The sequence below is a fragment of the Sus scrofa genome, chromosome 1 (genome assembly GCF_054392235.1).
Source record: "Sus scrofa isolate SSC_HxYL_T2T_F1_AM1 chromosome 1, Sscrofa_HxYL_maternal_Yorkshire_Landrace_v2.0, whole genome shotgun sequence".
NCBI lineage: Eukaryota > Metazoa > Chordata > Mammalia > Artiodactyla > Suidae > Sus > Sus scrofa.
This window is the reverse complement of record NC_139383.1, coordinates 151626411-151641621: the sequence shown is the minus strand read 5'-3', so window position 1 is coordinate 151641621 and position 15211 is coordinate 151626411. Positions and strand designations below refer to the sequence as shown.

The 15211-nt window shown below is 70.8% G+C and overlaps 6 non-coding genes across 6 annotated transcripts; all 6 read left to right on the top strand.

The window, feature by feature from the left end:
• Positions 1-596: 596 nt before the first annotated feature.
• Positions 597-688, top strand: LOC146406532 (small nucleolar RNA SNORD116). Its single transcript, XR_014833140.1, has one exon. It is a non-coding gene; the product is annotated as a small nucleolar RNA SNORD116 (small nucleolar RNA).
• A 2545-nt stretch (positions 689-3233) lies between these two features.
• Positions 3234-3325, top strand: LOC146406531 (small nucleolar RNA SNORD116). The gene has a single exon (XR_014833136.1). It is a non-coding gene; the product is annotated as a small nucleolar RNA SNORD116 (small nucleolar RNA).
• Positions 3326-5870: 2545 nt separating this feature from the next.
• Positions 5871-5962, top strand: LOC146406530 (small nucleolar RNA SNORD116). The gene has a single exon (XR_014833135.1). It is a non-coding gene; the product is annotated as a small nucleolar RNA SNORD116 (small nucleolar RNA).
• A 2544-nt stretch (positions 5963-8506) lies between these two features.
• On the top strand, positions 8507-8598 carry LOC146406529 (small nucleolar RNA SNORD116). Its single transcript, XR_014833134.1, has one exon. It is a non-coding gene; the product is annotated as a small nucleolar RNA SNORD116 (small nucleolar RNA).
• A 2545-nt stretch (positions 8599-11143) lies between these two features.
• Positions 11144-11235, top strand: LOC146406528 (small nucleolar RNA SNORD116). The gene has a single exon (XR_014833128.1). It is a non-coding gene; the product is annotated as a small nucleolar RNA SNORD116 (small nucleolar RNA).
• A 2527-nt stretch (positions 11236-13762) lies between these two features.
• On the top strand, positions 13763-13854 carry LOC146406527 (small nucleolar RNA SNORD116). Its single transcript, XR_014833118.1, has one exon. It is a non-coding gene; the product is annotated as a small nucleolar RNA SNORD116 (small nucleolar RNA).
• The last annotated feature ends 1357 nt before the right edge of the window (positions 13855-15211 follow it).

The window sequence follows — 15211 nt, the reverse complement described above, 5'->3', positions numbered from 1 at the left end:
GCACGCCTCTGTGCAGGCCGGGCCTGCACCACCCCCCGCCCGGCCCCCAGGCAGGGTCCGTGTGGCTGCAGACACCCAGAGAGAGGGGAGGCTGGGGAGGCTGGGGAGCCGTGGCAGCCCGATGCAGTGCGGGTCTCCAGGTGGAGGGGCCCTGGTCCCCTGGCGCCAGCGTGGCCCTTCCTCCTTGTGGAAACCCTTGTGGTGTGTGTGCTCTCTCGCCCTGACCCAGGAGAGCAGCATGGCGGACCCCTGATCTTGTGGCGTGCCACCGCGCGAGGCCGAGGAGCTCCCGCAGCCCAGTGGGCGTGGCGTCCTTGTCGCGGCTCTGTGGAGACCTGGCGATGGTGAGCGGCCCCTGTCCTCAGTGGTGGAGAACTCGCCCTTGGGGCGCTCGTCTGTCCGGAGCCCCGGGCCAGCCCCGCTTCTCGCGGGCTTTGGCCCCGGCAGGCCAGCTCCGGGGGCGTGAGGGGGAGCGTCCCGTCCTGCCCAGTGGCTCGTCTGTCTGGGCACGCCCCCAAACGCTGCCGTGATGGAGCGGGTGGGATGTCCAGGTGCGGAGGCCGTGAATTTGCCTTGCGGCGGCGGAGCCCGTGCTCGGATCGATGATGACTCCCTCTAAAGCATTCCTTGGAAATCTGAACAAAATGAGTGAGAACTCACTACCGTCTCCTCATCGAAACTGAGGTCCGGCACGTGGCGGCCACCGGGGGCTCGGGGGTAGATGGGCCCTTGGCCTTGGGGCCTCTGGGTGTCAGCAGCCACTCGGGTGAGGTCTGGGGAAGGCGGCCGCCTGCCGGGCCCAGGAAGCATGGGGCCCGTCGCCCGGCGCTGGCCTCGGGGGCGAGGCCGCGTGCCCGAGCGTGCTGGAGATCCCGGGCGGCCTCCCGCCGGCCTTGGGGGGTTTCGCAAGCCGTCGCGGGGGCCGAAATTTGGGCCCGGCCCGCGAGGCAAGTGTGCGGCCCTAGGGCCCCAGGGGGCGTCCTGGCCCAGGCCGGGCGCCCTTCTCAGGATGCTGTGGGGAGACGGGATCCCGGCAGGGTAGTGTTCTCTTTCTGCTCTGGGGACCCCTGAGGGCCACCTGCTGCAGGGGGTCTGTGGTAGCGGGGGCCCTTGGATCAGGGCCGTCCCCCATGGGAGGGGGGCAGCCTGGGAACCCCTGAGGGCGCTCCCCTGGGACGTCCAGGGATGTTGGGGCGGAGGCTGGGGCTGGGTGGCGAGAAGGGGGCAGCTGAAGTGGTGAGCGACAGGCGGGCAGAGGGAGCCTGCCGGGGACGTGGGTGGACAGGCCCAGGTCTGGATGGGCGAGGGGCTCTGGAGGAGGTGCCCTGGCCTCAAGTGGGATGGCGTCAGCGGCTGTGGGAGGCCCGGGTAGGGAAGGACCGCGCGGGCAGGGGCGGGGACGGTCTTGCATGTGGCCTCTCCTCTGGGAGGCGTGGCTCCCCGTGGGGGTCTGGGGAAGGCAGCCGCCAGGTCCCTGGGCCGCGGCGCGGACCGCACCTTGGGGGGGTCCTTTGGGAGGCCACGGGTCGGAGTCCTTCCCGGTGCACGGTCTCCCTCTCCCTGGAGGGTGCGATGCCGAGCCCTTGGACGCCCTGGAGGGGGTGGTCTGCCCGGCAGAGCGAGCCACCCGCGCCGCGTGGAGCGCTTCGCCCAGGTCGCCGCGCGGGGGCCTGGGCAGAGCGGGGAGGTCGGCGGCCAGGGACGTCTCTCAGCTGGCAGTGCCTGGGAGGCTGCTCGGGGCGGGTGTCCGGGTCCTGCGGCGGGCGGCTGGATGGCGAGCGGAGACGGGAGGCCTGGGCTTGGGCAGCGGTGGCGGTGTCCTGGCCCCGCCGGTGACGGAGGGCTTTGATGAGGCCCGGCGGCCGCGTGCTTGCCAGGAAGGCCCGGGGCTTGAGGCCCCGGAAGGCCTGGCCCGTTCAGGAGTCCCGGCTGTTTGGGGGAATGTCCCACGCCCTGTGGGGATTTGAGCCGTGTCTCCCGGCCGACTTGGGTGTCCCGGTTGGTGTGTGGTCGGGACTGGGAGGGGCTTGGTGCGGGCGGGAACCGCCGGGTAGCGACCACGTCTCGTCAGGGGGTTCGTGCCTGCTGCTGGGCACGGGAACGGCTCCGGGGGGGTCTTACGGGCGCTGAGGGGATTCCGCATCATGGAGAGGTCAAGGGGAGTTGGTGGCCGTCACCCTTCGTCAGGGCAGGGTAGCGTCAGTGCTCCCGTGCTGGGGTTCCTGGAGAGCCGGCTGGCACGGACAGACTCTTGTGAGGGCAAGTGGCTGATCGTGCGTCGGATGGGTCCAGCAAAGGAGAGAAAGCTTCGGTGCGCGCGCGCTCGCCAGGGAAAGGGTGACAGCGGGTGGGACCGAGAGGGAGAGAGAGAGAGGGAGAGAACAAAGGAAGAGAGAGGGTTTCCGCAGGGGCGGTGAGTCCTGGCGGAAGTCCTGAGGCAGAGGAGGTGCCAGGGGTTTGGGTTTCCCGGTCGTGTCGGGGGTGTGGCGCAGGTTGCCCCAGTGGGCCTGAATGTGCCTCCGTGGGGCACCTTGTTGCCGTGTTGGGGGGCGGGGAGCCAGCCTTGGGGATCCATCTTTCGGGCCCTGGGACGTGGGAGAAGAATGCCGGGGCCTCTCTCTGTGCCCCTGGCACGCCTCTGTGCAGGCCGGGCCTGCACCACCCCGCTCGGCCCCCAGGCAGGGTCCGTGTGGCTGCAGAAACCCAGAGAGAGGCGAGGCTGGGGAGGCTGGGGAGGCTGGGGAGCCGTGGCAGCCCGATGCAGTGCGGGTCTCCAGGTGGAGGGGCCCTGGTCCCCTGGCGCCAGCGTGGCCCTTCCTCCTTGTGGAAACCCTTGTGGTGTGTGTGCTCTCTCGCCCTGACCCAGGAGAGCAGCATGGCGGACCCCTGATCTTGTGGCGTGCCACCGCGCGAGGCCGAGGAGCTCCCGCAGCCCAGTGGGCGTGGCGTCCTTGTCGCGGCTCTGTGGAGACCTGGCGATGGTGAGCGGCCCCTGTCCTCAGTGGTGGAGAACTCGCCCTTGGGGCGCTCGTCTGTCCGGAGCCCCGGGCCAGCCCCGCTTCTCGCGGGCTTTGGCCCCGGCAGGCCAGCTCCGGGGGCGTGAGGGGGAGCGTCCCGTCCTGCCCAGTGGCTCGTCTGTCTGGGCACGCCCCCAAACGCTGCCGTGATGGAGCGGGTGGGATGTCCAGGTGCGGAGGCCGTGAATTTGCCTTGCGGCGGCGGAGCCCGTGCTCGGATCGATGATGACTCCCTCTAAAGCATTCCTTGGAAATCTGAACAAAATGAGTGAGAACTCACTACCGTCTCCTCATCGAAACTGAGGTCCGGCACGTGGCGGCCACCGGGGGCTCGGGGGTAGATGGGCCCTTGGCCTTGGGGCCTCTGGGTGTCAGCAGCCACTCGGGTGAGGTCTGGGGAAGGCGGCCGCCTGCCGGGCCCAGGAAGCATGGGGCCCGTCGCCCGGCGCTGGCCTCGGGGGAGAGGCCGCGTGCCCGAGCGTGCTGGAGATCCCGGGCGGCCTCCCGCCGGCCTTGGGGGGTTTCGCAAGCCGTCGCGGGGGCCGAAATTTGGGCCCGGCCCGCGAGGCAAGTGTGCGGCCCTAGGGCCCCAGGGGGCGTCCTGGCCCAGGCCGGGCGCCCTTCTCAGGATGCTGTGGGGAGACGGGATCCCGGCAGGGTAGTGTTCTCTTTCTGCTCTGGGGACCCCTGAGGGCCACCTGCTGCAGGGGGTCTGTGGTAGCGGGGGCCCTTGGATCAGGGCCGACCCCATGGGAGGGGGGCAGCCTGGGAACCCCTGAGGGCGCTCCCCTGGGACGTCCAGGGATGTTGGGGCGGAGGCTGGGGCTGGGTGGCGAGAAGGGGGCAGCTGAAGTGGTGAGCGACAGGCGGGCAGAGGGAGCCTGCCGGGGACGTGGGTGGACAGGCCCAGGTCTGGATGGGCGAGGGGCTCTGGAGGAGGTGCCCTGGCCTCAAGTGGGATGGCGTCAGCGGCTGTGGGAGGCCCGGGTAGGCAAGGACCACGCGGGCAGGGGCGGGGACGGTCTTGCATGTGGCCTCTCCTCTGGGAGGCGTGGCTCCCCGTGGGGGTCTGGGGAAGGCAGCCGCCAGGTCCCTGGGCCGCGGCGCGGACCGCACCTTGGGGGGGGTCCTTTGGGAGGCCACGGGTCGGAGTCCTTCCCGGTGCACGGTCTCCCTCTCCCGGGAGGGTGCGATGCCGAGCCCTTGGACGCCCTGGAGGGGGTGGTCTGCCCGGCAGAGCGAGCCAACCGCGCCGCGTGGAGCGCTTCGCCCAGGTCGCGGCGCGGGGGCCTGGGCAGAGCGGGGAGGTCGGCGGCCAGGGACGTCTCTCAGCTGGCAGTGCCTGGGAGGCTGCTCGGGGCGGGTGTCCGGGTCCTGCGGCGGGCGGCTGGATGGCGAGCGGAGACGGGAAGCCTGGGCTTGGGCAGCGGTGGCGGTGTCCTGGCCCCGCCGGTGACGGAGGGCTTTGATGAGGCCCGGCGGCCGCGTGCTTGCCAGGTAGGCCCGGGTCTTGAGGCCCCGGAAGGCCTGGCCCGTTCAGGAGTCCCGGCTGTTTGGGGGAATGTCCCACGCCCTGTGGGGATTTGAGCCGTGTCTCCCGGCCGACTTGGGTGTCCCGGTTGGTGTGTGGTCGGGACTGGGAGGGGCTTGGTGCGGGCGGGAACCGCCGGGTAGCGACCACGTCTCGTCAGGGGGTTCGTGCCTGCTGCTGGGCACGGGAACGGCTCCGGGGGGGTCTTACGGGCGCTGAGGGGATTCCGCATCATGGAGAGGTCAAGGGGAGTTGGTGGCCGTCACCCTTCGTCAGGGCAGGGTAGCCTCAGTGCTCCCGTGCTGGGGTTCCTGGAGAGCCGGCTGGCACGGACAGACTCTTGTGAGGGCAAGTGGCTGATCGTGCGTCGGATGGGTCCAGCAAAGGAGAGAAAGCTTCGGTGCACGCGCGCTCGCCAGGGAAAGGGTGACAGCGGGTGGGACCGAGAGGGAGAGAGAGAGAGGGAGAGAACAAAGGAAGAGAGAGGGTTTCCGCAGGGGCGGTGAGTCCTGGCGGAAGTCCTGAGGCAGAGGAGGTGCCAGGGGTTTGGGTTTCCCGGTCGTGTCGGGGGTGTGGCGCAGGTTGCCCCAGTGGGCCTGAATGTGCCTCCGTGGGGCACCTTGTTGCCGTGTTGGGGGGCGGGGAGCCGGCCTTGGGGATCCATCTTTCGGGCCCTGGGACGTGGGAGAAGAATGCCGGGGCCTCTCTCTGTGCCCCTGGCACGCCTCTGTGCAGGCCGGGCCTGCACCCCCCCGCCCGGCCCCCAGGCAGGGTCCGTGTGGCTGCAGACACCCAGAGAGAGGCGAGGCTGGGGAGGCTGGGGAGGCTGGGGAGCCGTGGCAGCCCGATGCAGTGCGGGTCTCCAGGTGGAGGGGCCCTGGTCCCCTGGCGCCAGCGTGGCCCTTCCTCCTTGTGGAAACCCTTGTGGTGTGTGTGCTCTCTCGCCCTGACCCAGGAGAGCAGCATGGCGGACCCCTGATCTTGTGGCGTGCCACCGCGCGAGGCCGAGGAGCTCCCGCAGCCCAGTGGGCGTGGCGTCCTTGTCGCGGCTCTGTGGAGACCTGGCGATGGTGAGCGGCCCCTGTCCTCAGTAGTGGAGAACTCGCCCTTGGGGCGCTCGTCTGTCCGGAGCCCCGGGCCAGCCCCGCTTCTCGTGGGCTTTGGCCCCGGCAGGCCAGCTCCGGGGGCGTGAGGGGGAGCGTCCCGTCCTGCCCAGTGGCTCGTCTGTCTGGGCACGCCCGCAAACGCTGCCGTGATGGAGCGGGTGGGATCTCCAGGTGCGGAGGCCGTGAATTTGCTTTGCGGCGGCGGAGCCCGTGCTCGGATCGATGATGACTCCCTCTAAAGCATTCCTTGGAAATCTGAACAAAATGAGTGAGAACTCACTACCGTCTCCTCATCGAAACTGAGGTCCGGCACGTGGCGGCCACCGGGGGCTCGGGGGTAGATGGGCCCTTGGCCTTGGGGCCTCTGTGTGTCAGCAGCCACTCGGGTGAGGTCTGGGGAAGGCGGCCGCCTGCCGGGCCCAGGAAGCATGGGGCCCGTCGCCCGGCGCTGGCCTCGGGGGAGAGGCCGCGTGCCCGAGCGTGCTGGAGATCCCGGGCGGCCTCCCGCCGGCCTTGGGGGGTTTCGCAAGCCGTCGCGGGGGCCGAAATTTGGGCCCGGCCCGCGAGGCAAGTGTGCGGCCCTAGGGCCCCAGGGGGCGTCCTGGCCCAGGCCGGGCGCCCTTCTCAGGATGCTGTGGGGAGACGGGATCCCGGCAGGGTAGTGTTCTCTTTCTGCTCTGGGGACCCCTGAGGGCCACCTGCTGCAGGGGGTCTGTGGTAGCGGGGGCCCTTGGATCAGGGCCGTCCCCCATGGGAGGGGGGCAGCCTGGGAACCCCTGAGGGCGCTCCCCTGGGACGTCCAGGGATGTGGGGGCGGAGGCTGGGGCTGGGTGGCGAGAAGGGGGCAGCTGAAGTGGTGAGCGACAGGCGGGCAGAGGGAGCCTGCCGGGGACGTGGGTGGACAGGCCCACGTCTGGATGGGCGAGGGGCTCTGGAGGAGGTGCCCTGGCCTCAAGTGGGATGGCGTCAGCGGCTGTGGGAGGCCCGGGTAGGCAAGGACCGCACGGGCAGGGGCGGGGACGGTCTTGCATGTGGCCTCTCCTCTGGGAGGCGTGGCTCCCCGTGGGGGTCTGGGGAAGGCAGCCGCCAGGTCCCTGGGCCGCGGCGCGGACCGCACCTTGGGGGGGTCCTTTGCGAGGCCACGGGTCGGAGTCCTTCCCGGTGCACGGTCTCCCTCTCCCTGGAGGGTGCGATGCCGAGCCCTTGGACGCCCTGGAGGGGGTGGTCTGCCCGGCAGAGCGAGCCACCCGCGCCGCGTGGAGCGCTTCGCCCAGGTCGCCGCGCGGGGGCCTGGGCAGAGCGGGGAGTTCGGCGGCCAGGGACGTCTCTCAGCTGGCAGTGCCTGGGAGGCTGCTCGGGGCGGGTGTCCGTGTCCTGCGGCGGGCGGCTGGATGGCGAGCGGAGACGGGAGGCCTGGGCTTGGGCAGCGGTGGCGGTGTCCTGGCCCCGCCGGTGACGGAGGGCTTTGATGAGGCCCGGCGGCCGCGTGCTTGCCAGGTAGGCCCGGGGCTTGAGGCCCCGGAAGGCCTGGCCCGTTCAGGAGTCCCGGCTGTTTGGGGGAATGTCCCACGCCCTGTGGGGATTTGAGCCGTGTCTCCCGGCCGACTTGGGTGTCCCGGTTGGTGTGTGGTCGGGACTGGGAGGGGCTTGGTGCGGGCGGGAACCGCCGGGTAGCGACCACGTCTCGTCAGGGGGTTCGTGCCTGCTGCTGGGCACGGGAACGGCTCCGGGGGGGTCTTACGGGCGCTGAGGGGATTCCGCATCATGGAGAGGTCAAGGGGAGTTGGTGGCCGTCACCCTTCGTCAGGGCAGGGTAGCGTCAGTGCTCCCGTGCTGGGGTTCCTGGAGAGCCGGCTGGCACGGACAGACTCTTGTGAGGGCAAGTGGCTGATCGTGCGTCGGATGGGTCCAGCAAAGGAGAGAAAGCTTCGGTGCGCGCGCGCTCGCCAGGGAAAGGGTGACAGCGGGTGGGACCGAGAGGGAGAGAGAGAGAGGGAGAGAACAAAGGAAGAGAGAGGGTTTCCGCAGGGGCGGTGAGTCCTGGCGGAAGTCCTGAGGCAGAGGAGGTGCCAGGGGTTTGGGTTTCCCGGTCGTGTCGGGGGTGTGGCGCAGGTTGCCCCAGTGGGCCTGAATGTGCCTCCGTGGGGCACCTTGTTGCCGTGTTGGGGGGCGGGGAGCCGGCCTTGGGGATCCATCTTTCGGGCCCTGGGACGTGGGAGAAGAATGCCGGGGCCTCTCTCTGTGCCCCTGGCACGCCTCTGTGCAGGCCGGGCCTGCACCCCCCCGCTCGGCCCCCAGGCAGGGTCCGTGTGGCTGCAGACACCCAGAGAGAGGCGAGGCTGGGGAGGCTGGGGACGCTGGGGAGCCGTGGCAGCCCGATGCAGTGCGGGTCTCCAGGTGGAGGGGCCCTGGTCCCCTGGCGCCAGCGTGGCCCTTCCTCCTTGTGGAAACCCTTGTGGTGTGTGTGCTCTCTCGCCCTGACCCAGGAGAGCAGCATGGCGGACCCCTGATCTTGTGGCGTGCCACCGCGCGAGGCCGAGGAGCTCCCGCAGCCCAGTGGGCGTGGCGTCCTTGTCGCGGCTCTGTGGAGACCTGGCGATGGTGAGCGGCCCCTGTCCTCAGTGGTGGAGAACTCGCCCTTGGGGCGCTCGTCTGTCCGGAGCCCCGGGCCAGCCCCGCTTCTCGCGGGCTTTGGCCCCGGCAGGCCAGCTCCGGGGGCGTGAGGGGGAGCGTCCCGTCCTGCCCAGTGGCTCGTCTGTCTGGGCACGCCCCCAAACGCTGCCGTGATGGAGCGGGTGGGATCTCCAGGTGCGGAGGCCGTGAATTTGCCTTGCGGCGCGGAGCCCATGCTCGGATCGATGATGACTCCCTCTAAAGCATTCCTTGGAAATCTGAACAAAATGAGTGAGAACTCACTACCGTCTCCTCATCGAAACTGAGGTCCGGCACGTGGCGGCCACCGGGGGCTCGGGGGTAGATGGGCCCTTGGCCTTGGGGCCTCTGGGTGTCAGCAGCCACTCGGGTGAGGTCTGGGGAAGGCGGCCGCCTGCCGGGCCCAGGAAGCATGGGGCCCGTCGCCCGGCGCTGGCCTCGGGGGCGAGGCCGCGTGCCCGAGCGTGCTGGAGATCCCGGGCGGCCTCCCGCCGGCCTTGGGGGGTTTCGCAAGCCGTCGCGGGGGCCGAAATTTGGGCCCGGCCCGCGAGGCAAGTGTGCGGCCCTAGGGCCCCAGGGGGCGTCCTGGCCCAGGCCGGGCGCCCTTCTCAGGATGCTGTGGGGAGACGGGATCCCGGCAGGGTAGTGTTCTCTTTCTGCTCTGGGGACCCCTGAGGGCCACCTGCTGCAGGGGGTCTGTGGTAGCGGGGGCCCTTGGATCAGGGCCGTCCCCCATGGGAGGGGGGCAGCCTGGGAACCCCTGAGGGCGCTCCCCTGGGAAGTCCAGGGATGTGGGGGCGGAGGCTGGGGCTGGGTGGCGAGAAGGGGGCAGCTGAAGTGGTGAGCGACAGGCGGGCAGAGGGAGCCTGCCGGGGACGTGGGTGGACAGGCCCACGTCTGGATGGGCGAGGGGCTCTGGAGGAGGTGCCCTGGCCTCAAGTGGGATGGCGTCAGCGGCTGTGGGAGGCCCGGGTAGGCAAGGACCGCACGGGCAGGGGCGGGGACGGTCTTGCATGTGGCCTCTCCTCTGGGAGGCGTGGCTCCCCGTGGGGGTCTGGGGAAGGCAGCCGCCAGGTCCCTGGGCCGCGGCGCGGACCGCACCTTGGGGGGGGTCCTTTGCGAGGCCACGGGTCGGAGTCCTTCCCGGTGCATGGTCTCCCTCTCCCTGGAGGGTGCGATGCCGAGCCCTTGGACGCCCTGGAGGGGGTGGTCTGCCCGGCAGAGCGAGCCACCCGCGCCGCGTGGAGCGCTTCGCCCAGGTCGCCGCGCGGGGGCCTGGGCAGAGCGGGGAGGTCGGCGGCCAGGGACGTCTCTCAGCTGGCAGTGCCTGGGAGGCTGCTCGGGGCGGGTGTCCGGGTCCTGCGGCGGGCGGCTGGATGGCGAGCGGAGACGGGAGGCCTGGGCTTGGGCAGCGGTGGCGGTGTCCTGGCCCCGCCGGTGACGGAGGGCTTTGATGAGGCCCGGCGGCCGCGTGCTTGCCAGGTAGGCCCGGGGCTTGAGGCCCCGGAAGGCCTGGCCCGTTCAGGAGTCCCGGCTGTTTGGGGGAATGTCCCACGCCCTGTGGGGATTTGAGCCGTGTCTCCCGGCCGACTTGGGTGTCCCGGTTGGTGTGTGGTCGGGACTGGGAGGGGCTTGGTGCGGGCGGGAACCGCCGGGTAGCGACCACGTCTCGTCAGGGGGTTCGTGCCTGCTGCTGGGCACGGGAACGGCTCCGGGGGGGTCTTACGGGCGCTGAGGGGATTCCGCATCATGGAGAGGTCAAGGGGAGTTGGTGGCCGTCACCCTTCGTCAGGGCAGGGTAGCGTCAGTGCTCCCGTGCTGGGGTTCCTGGAGAGCCGGCTGGCACGGACAGACTCTTGTGAGGGCAAGTGGCTGATCGTGCGTCGGATGGGTCCAGCAAAGGAGAGAAAGCTTCGGTGCGCGCGCGCTCGCCAGGGAAAGGGTGACAGCGGGTGGGACCGAGAGGGAGAGAGAGAGAGGGAGAGAACAAAGGAAGAGAGAGGGTTTCCGCAGGGGCGGTGAGTCCTGGCGGAAGTCCTGAGGCAGAGGAGGTGCCAGGGGTTTGGGTTTCCCGGTCGTGTCGGGGGTGTGGCGCAGGTTGCCCCAGTGGGCCTGAATGTGCCTCCGTGGGGCACCTTGTTGCCGTGTTGGGGGGCGGGGAGCCGGCCTTGGGGATCCATCTTTCGGGCCCTGGGACGTGGGAGAAGAATGCCGGGGCCTCTCTCTGTGCCCCTGGCACGCCTCTGTGCACGCCGGGCCTGCACCCCCCCGCTCGGCCCCCAGGCAGGGTCCGTGTGGCTGCAGACACCCAGAGAGAGGCGAGGCTGGGGAGGCTGGGGAGGCTGGGGAGCCGTGGCAGCCCGATGCAGTGCGGGTCTGCAGGTGGAGGGGCCCTGGTCCCCTGGCGCCAGCGTGGCCCTTCCTCCTTGTGGAAACCCTTGTGGTGTGTGTGCTCTCTCGCCCTGACCCAGGAGAGCAGCATGGCGGACCCCTGATCTTGTGGCGTGCCACCGCGCGAGGCCGAGGAGCTCCCGCAGCCCAGTGGGCGTGGCGTCCTTGTCGCGGCTCTGTGGAGACCTGGCGATGGTGAGCGGCCCCTGTCCTCAGTGGTGGAGAACTCGCCCTTGGGGCGCTCGTCTGTCCGGAGCCCCGGGCCAGCCCCGCTTCTCGCGGGCTTTGGCCCCGGCAGGCCAGCTCCGGGGGCGTGAGGGGGAGCGTCCCGTCCTGCCCAGTGGCTCGTCTGTCTGGGCACGCCCCCAAACGCTGCCGTGATGGAGCGGGTGGGATCTCCAGGTGCGGAGGCCGTGAATTTGCCTTGCGGCGCGGAGCCCATGCTCGGATCGATGATGACTCCCTCTAAAGCATTCCTTGGAAATCTGAACAAAATGAGTGAGAACTCACTACCGTCTCCTCATCGAAACTGAGGTCCGGCACGTGGCGGCCACCGGGGGCTCGGGGGTAGATGGGCCCTTGGCCTTGGGGCCTCTGGGTGTCAGCAGCCACTCGGGTGAGGTCTGGGGAAGGCGGCCGCCTGCCGGGCCCAGGAAGCATGGGGCCCGTCGCCCGGCGCTGGCCTCGGGGGCGAGGCCGCGTGCCCGAGCGTGCTGGAGATCCCGGGCGGCCTCCCGCCGGCCTTGGGGGGTTTCGCAAGCCGTCGCGGGGGCCGAAATTTGGGCCCGGCCCGCGAGGCAAGTGTGCGGCCCTAGGGCCCCAGGGGGCGTCCTGGCCCAGGCCCGGCGCCCTTCTCAGGATGCTGTGGGGAGACGGGATCCCGGCAGGGTAGTGTTCTCTTTCTGCTCTGGGGACCCCTGAGGGCCACCTGCTGCAGGGGGTCTGTGGTAGCGGGGGCCCTTGGATCAGGGCCGTCCCCCATGGGAGGGGGGGAGCCTGGGAACCCCTGAGGGCGCTCCCCTGGGACGTCCAGGGATGTTGGGGCGGAGGCTGGGGCTGGGTGGCGAGAAGGGGGCAGCTGAAGTGGTGAGCGACAGGCGGGCAGAGGGAGCCTGCCGGGGACGTGGGTGGACAGGCCCACGTCTGGATGGGCGAGGGGCTCTGGAGGAGGTGCCCTGGCCTCAAGTGGGATGGCGTCAGCGGCTGTGGGAGGCCCGGGTAGGCAAGGACCGCGCGGGCAGGGGCGGGGACGGTCTTGCATGTGGCCTCTCCTCTGGGAGGCGTGGCTCCCCGTGGGGGTCTGGGGAAGGCAGCCGCCAGGTCCCTGGGCCGCGGCGCGGACCGCACCTTGGGGGGGTCCTTTGGGAGGCCACGGGTCGGAGTCCTTCCCGGTGCATGGTCTCCCTCTCCCTGGAGGGTGCGATGCCGAGCCCTTGGACGCCCTGGAGGGGGTGGTCTGCCCGGCAGAGCGAGCCACCCGCGCCGCGTGGAGCGCTTCGCCCAGGTCGCCGCGCGGGGGCCTGGGCAGAGCGGGGAGGTCGGCGGCCAGGGACGTCTCTCAGCTGGCAGTGCCTGGGAGGCTGCTCGGGGCGGGTGTCCGGGTCCTGCGGCGGGCGGCTGGATGGCGAGCGGAGACGGGAGGCCTGGGCTTGGGCAGCGGTGGCGGTGTCCTGGCCCCGCCGGTGACGGAGGGCTTTGATGAGGCCCGGCGGCCGCGTGCTTGCCAGGAAGGCCCGGGGCTTGAGGCCCCGGAAGGCCTGGCCCGTTCAGGAGTCCCGGCTGTTTGGGGGAATGTCCCACGCCCTGTGGGGATTTGAGCCGTGTCTCCCGGCCGACTTGGGTGTCCCGGTTGGTGTGTGGTCGGGACTGGGAGGGGCTTGGTGCGGGCGGGAACCGCCGGGTAGCGACCACGTCTCGTCAGGGGGTTCGTGCCTGCTGCTGGGCACGGGAACGGCTCCGGGGGGGTCTTACGGGCGCTGAGGGGATTCCGCATCATGGAGAGGTCAAGGGGAGTTGGTGGCCGTCACCCTTCGTCAGGGCAGGGTAGCGTCAGTGCTCCCGTGCTGGGGTTCCTGGAGAGCCGGCTGGCACGGACAGACTCTTGTGAGGGCAAGTGGCTGATCGTGCGTCGGATGGGTCCAGCAAAGGAGAGAAAGCTTCGGTGCGCGCGCGCTCGCCAGGGAAAGGGTGACAGCGGGTGGGACCGAGAGGGAGAGAGAGAGAGGGAGAGAACAAAGGAAGAGAGAGGGTTTCCGCAGGGGCGGTGAGTCCTGGCGGAAGTCCTGAGGCAGAGGAGGTGCCAGGGGTTTGGGTTTCCCGGTCGTGTCGGGGGTGTGGCGCAGGTTGCCCCAGTGGGCCTGAATGTGCCTCCGTGGGGCACCTTGTTGCAGTGTTGGGGGGCGGGGAGCCGGCCTTGGGGATCCATCTTTCGGGCCCTGGGACGTGGGAGAAGAATGCCGGGGCCTCTCTCTGTGGCCCTGGCACGCCTCTGTGCAGGCCGGGCCTGCACCACCCCCCAGGCAGGGTCCGTGTGGCTGCAGACACCCAGAGAGAGGGGAGGCTGGGGAGGCTGGGGAGCCGTGGCAGCCCGATGCAGTGCGGGTCTCCAGGTGGAGGGGCCCTGGTCCCCTGGCGCCAGCGTGGCCCTTCCTCCTTGTGGAAACCCTTGTGGTGTGTGTGCTCTCTCGCCCTGACCCAGGAGAGCAGCATGGCGGACCCCTGATCTTGTGGCGTGCCACCGCGCGAGGCCGAGGAGCTCCCGCAGCCCAGTGGGCGTGGCGTCCTTGTCGCGGCTCTGTGGAGACCTGGCGATGGTGAGCGGCCCCTGTCCTCAGTGGTGGAGAACTCGCCCTTGGGGCGCTCGTCTGTCCGGAGCCCCGGGCCAGCCCCGCTTCTCGCGGGCTTTGGCCCCGGCAGGCCAGCTCCGGGGGCGTGAGGGGGAGCGTCCCGTCCTGCCCAGTGGCTCGTCTGTCTGGGCACGCCCCCAAACGCTGCCGTGATGGAGCGGGTGGGATGTCCAGGTGCGGAGGCCGTGAATTTGCCTTGCGGCGGCGGAGCCCGTGCTCGGATCGATGATGACTCCCTCTAAAGCATTCCTTGGAAATCTGAACAAAATGAGTGAGAACTCACTACCGTCTCCTCATCGAAACTGAGGTCCGGCACGTGGCGGCCACCGGGGGCTCGGGGGTAGATGGGCCCTTGGCCTTGGGGCCTCTGGGTGTCAGCAGCCACTCGGGTGAGGTCTGGGGAAGGCGGCCGCCTGCCGGGCCCAGGAAGCATGGGGCCCGTCGCCCGGCGCTGGCCTCGGGGGAGAGGCCGCGTGCCCGAGCGTGCTGGAGATCCCGGGCGGCCTCCCGCCGGCCTTGGGGGGTTTTGCAAGCCGTCGCGGGGGCCGAAATTTGGGCCCGGCCCGCGAGGCAAGTGTGCGGCCCTAGGGCCCCAGGGGGCGTCCTGGCCCAGGCCGGGCGCCCTTCTCAGGATGCTGTGGGGAGACGGGATCCCGGCAGGGTAGTGTTCTCTTTCTGCTCTGGGGACCCCTGAGGGCCACCTGCTGCAGGGGGTCTGTGGTAGCGGGGGCCCTTGGATCAGGGCCGTCCCCCATGGGAGGGGGGGAGCCTGGGAACCCCTGAGGGCGCTCCCCTGGGACGTCCAGGGATGTTGGGGCGGAGGCTGGGGCTGGGTGGCGAGAAGGGGGCAGCTGAAGTGGTGAGCGACAGGCGGGCAGAGGGAGCCTGCCGGGGACGTGGGTGGACAGGCCCACGTCTGGATGGGCGAGGGGCTCTGGAGGAGGTGCCCTGGCCTCAAGTGGGATGGCGTCAGCGGCTGTGGGAGGCCCGGGTAGGGAAGGACCGCGCGGGCAGGGGCGGGGACAGTCTTGCATGTGGCCTCTCCTCTGGGAGGCGTGGCTCCCCGTGGGGGTCTGGGGAAGGCAGCCGCCAGGTCCCTGGGCCGCGGCGCTGACCGCACCTTGGGGGGGGTCCTTTGGGAGGCCACGGGTCGGAGTCCTTCCCGGTGCATGGTCTCCCTCTCCCTGGAGGGTGCGATGCCGAGCCCTTGGACGCCCTGGAGGGGGTGGTCTGCCCGGCAGAGCGAGCCACCCGCGCCGCGTGGAGCGCTTCGCCCAGGTCGCGGCGCGGGGGCCTGGGCAGAGCGGGGAGGTCGGCGGCCAGAGACGTCTCTCAGCTGACAGTGCCTCGGAGGCTGCTCGGGGCGGGTGTCCGGGTCCTGCGGCGGGCGGCTGGATGGCGAGCGGAGACGGGAGGCCTGGGCTTGGGCAGCGGTGGCGGTGTCCTGGCCCCGACGGTGACGGAGGGCTTTGATGAGGCCCGGCGGCCGCGTGCTTGCCAGGAAGGCCCGGGGCTTGAGGCCCTGGAAGGCCTGGCCCGTTCAGGAGTCCCGGCTGTTTGGGGGAATGTCCCACGCCCTGTGGGGATTTGAGCCGTGTCTCCCGGCCGACTTGGGTGTCCCGGTTGGTGTGTGGTCGGGCCTGGGACGGGCGTGGTGCGGGCGGGAAC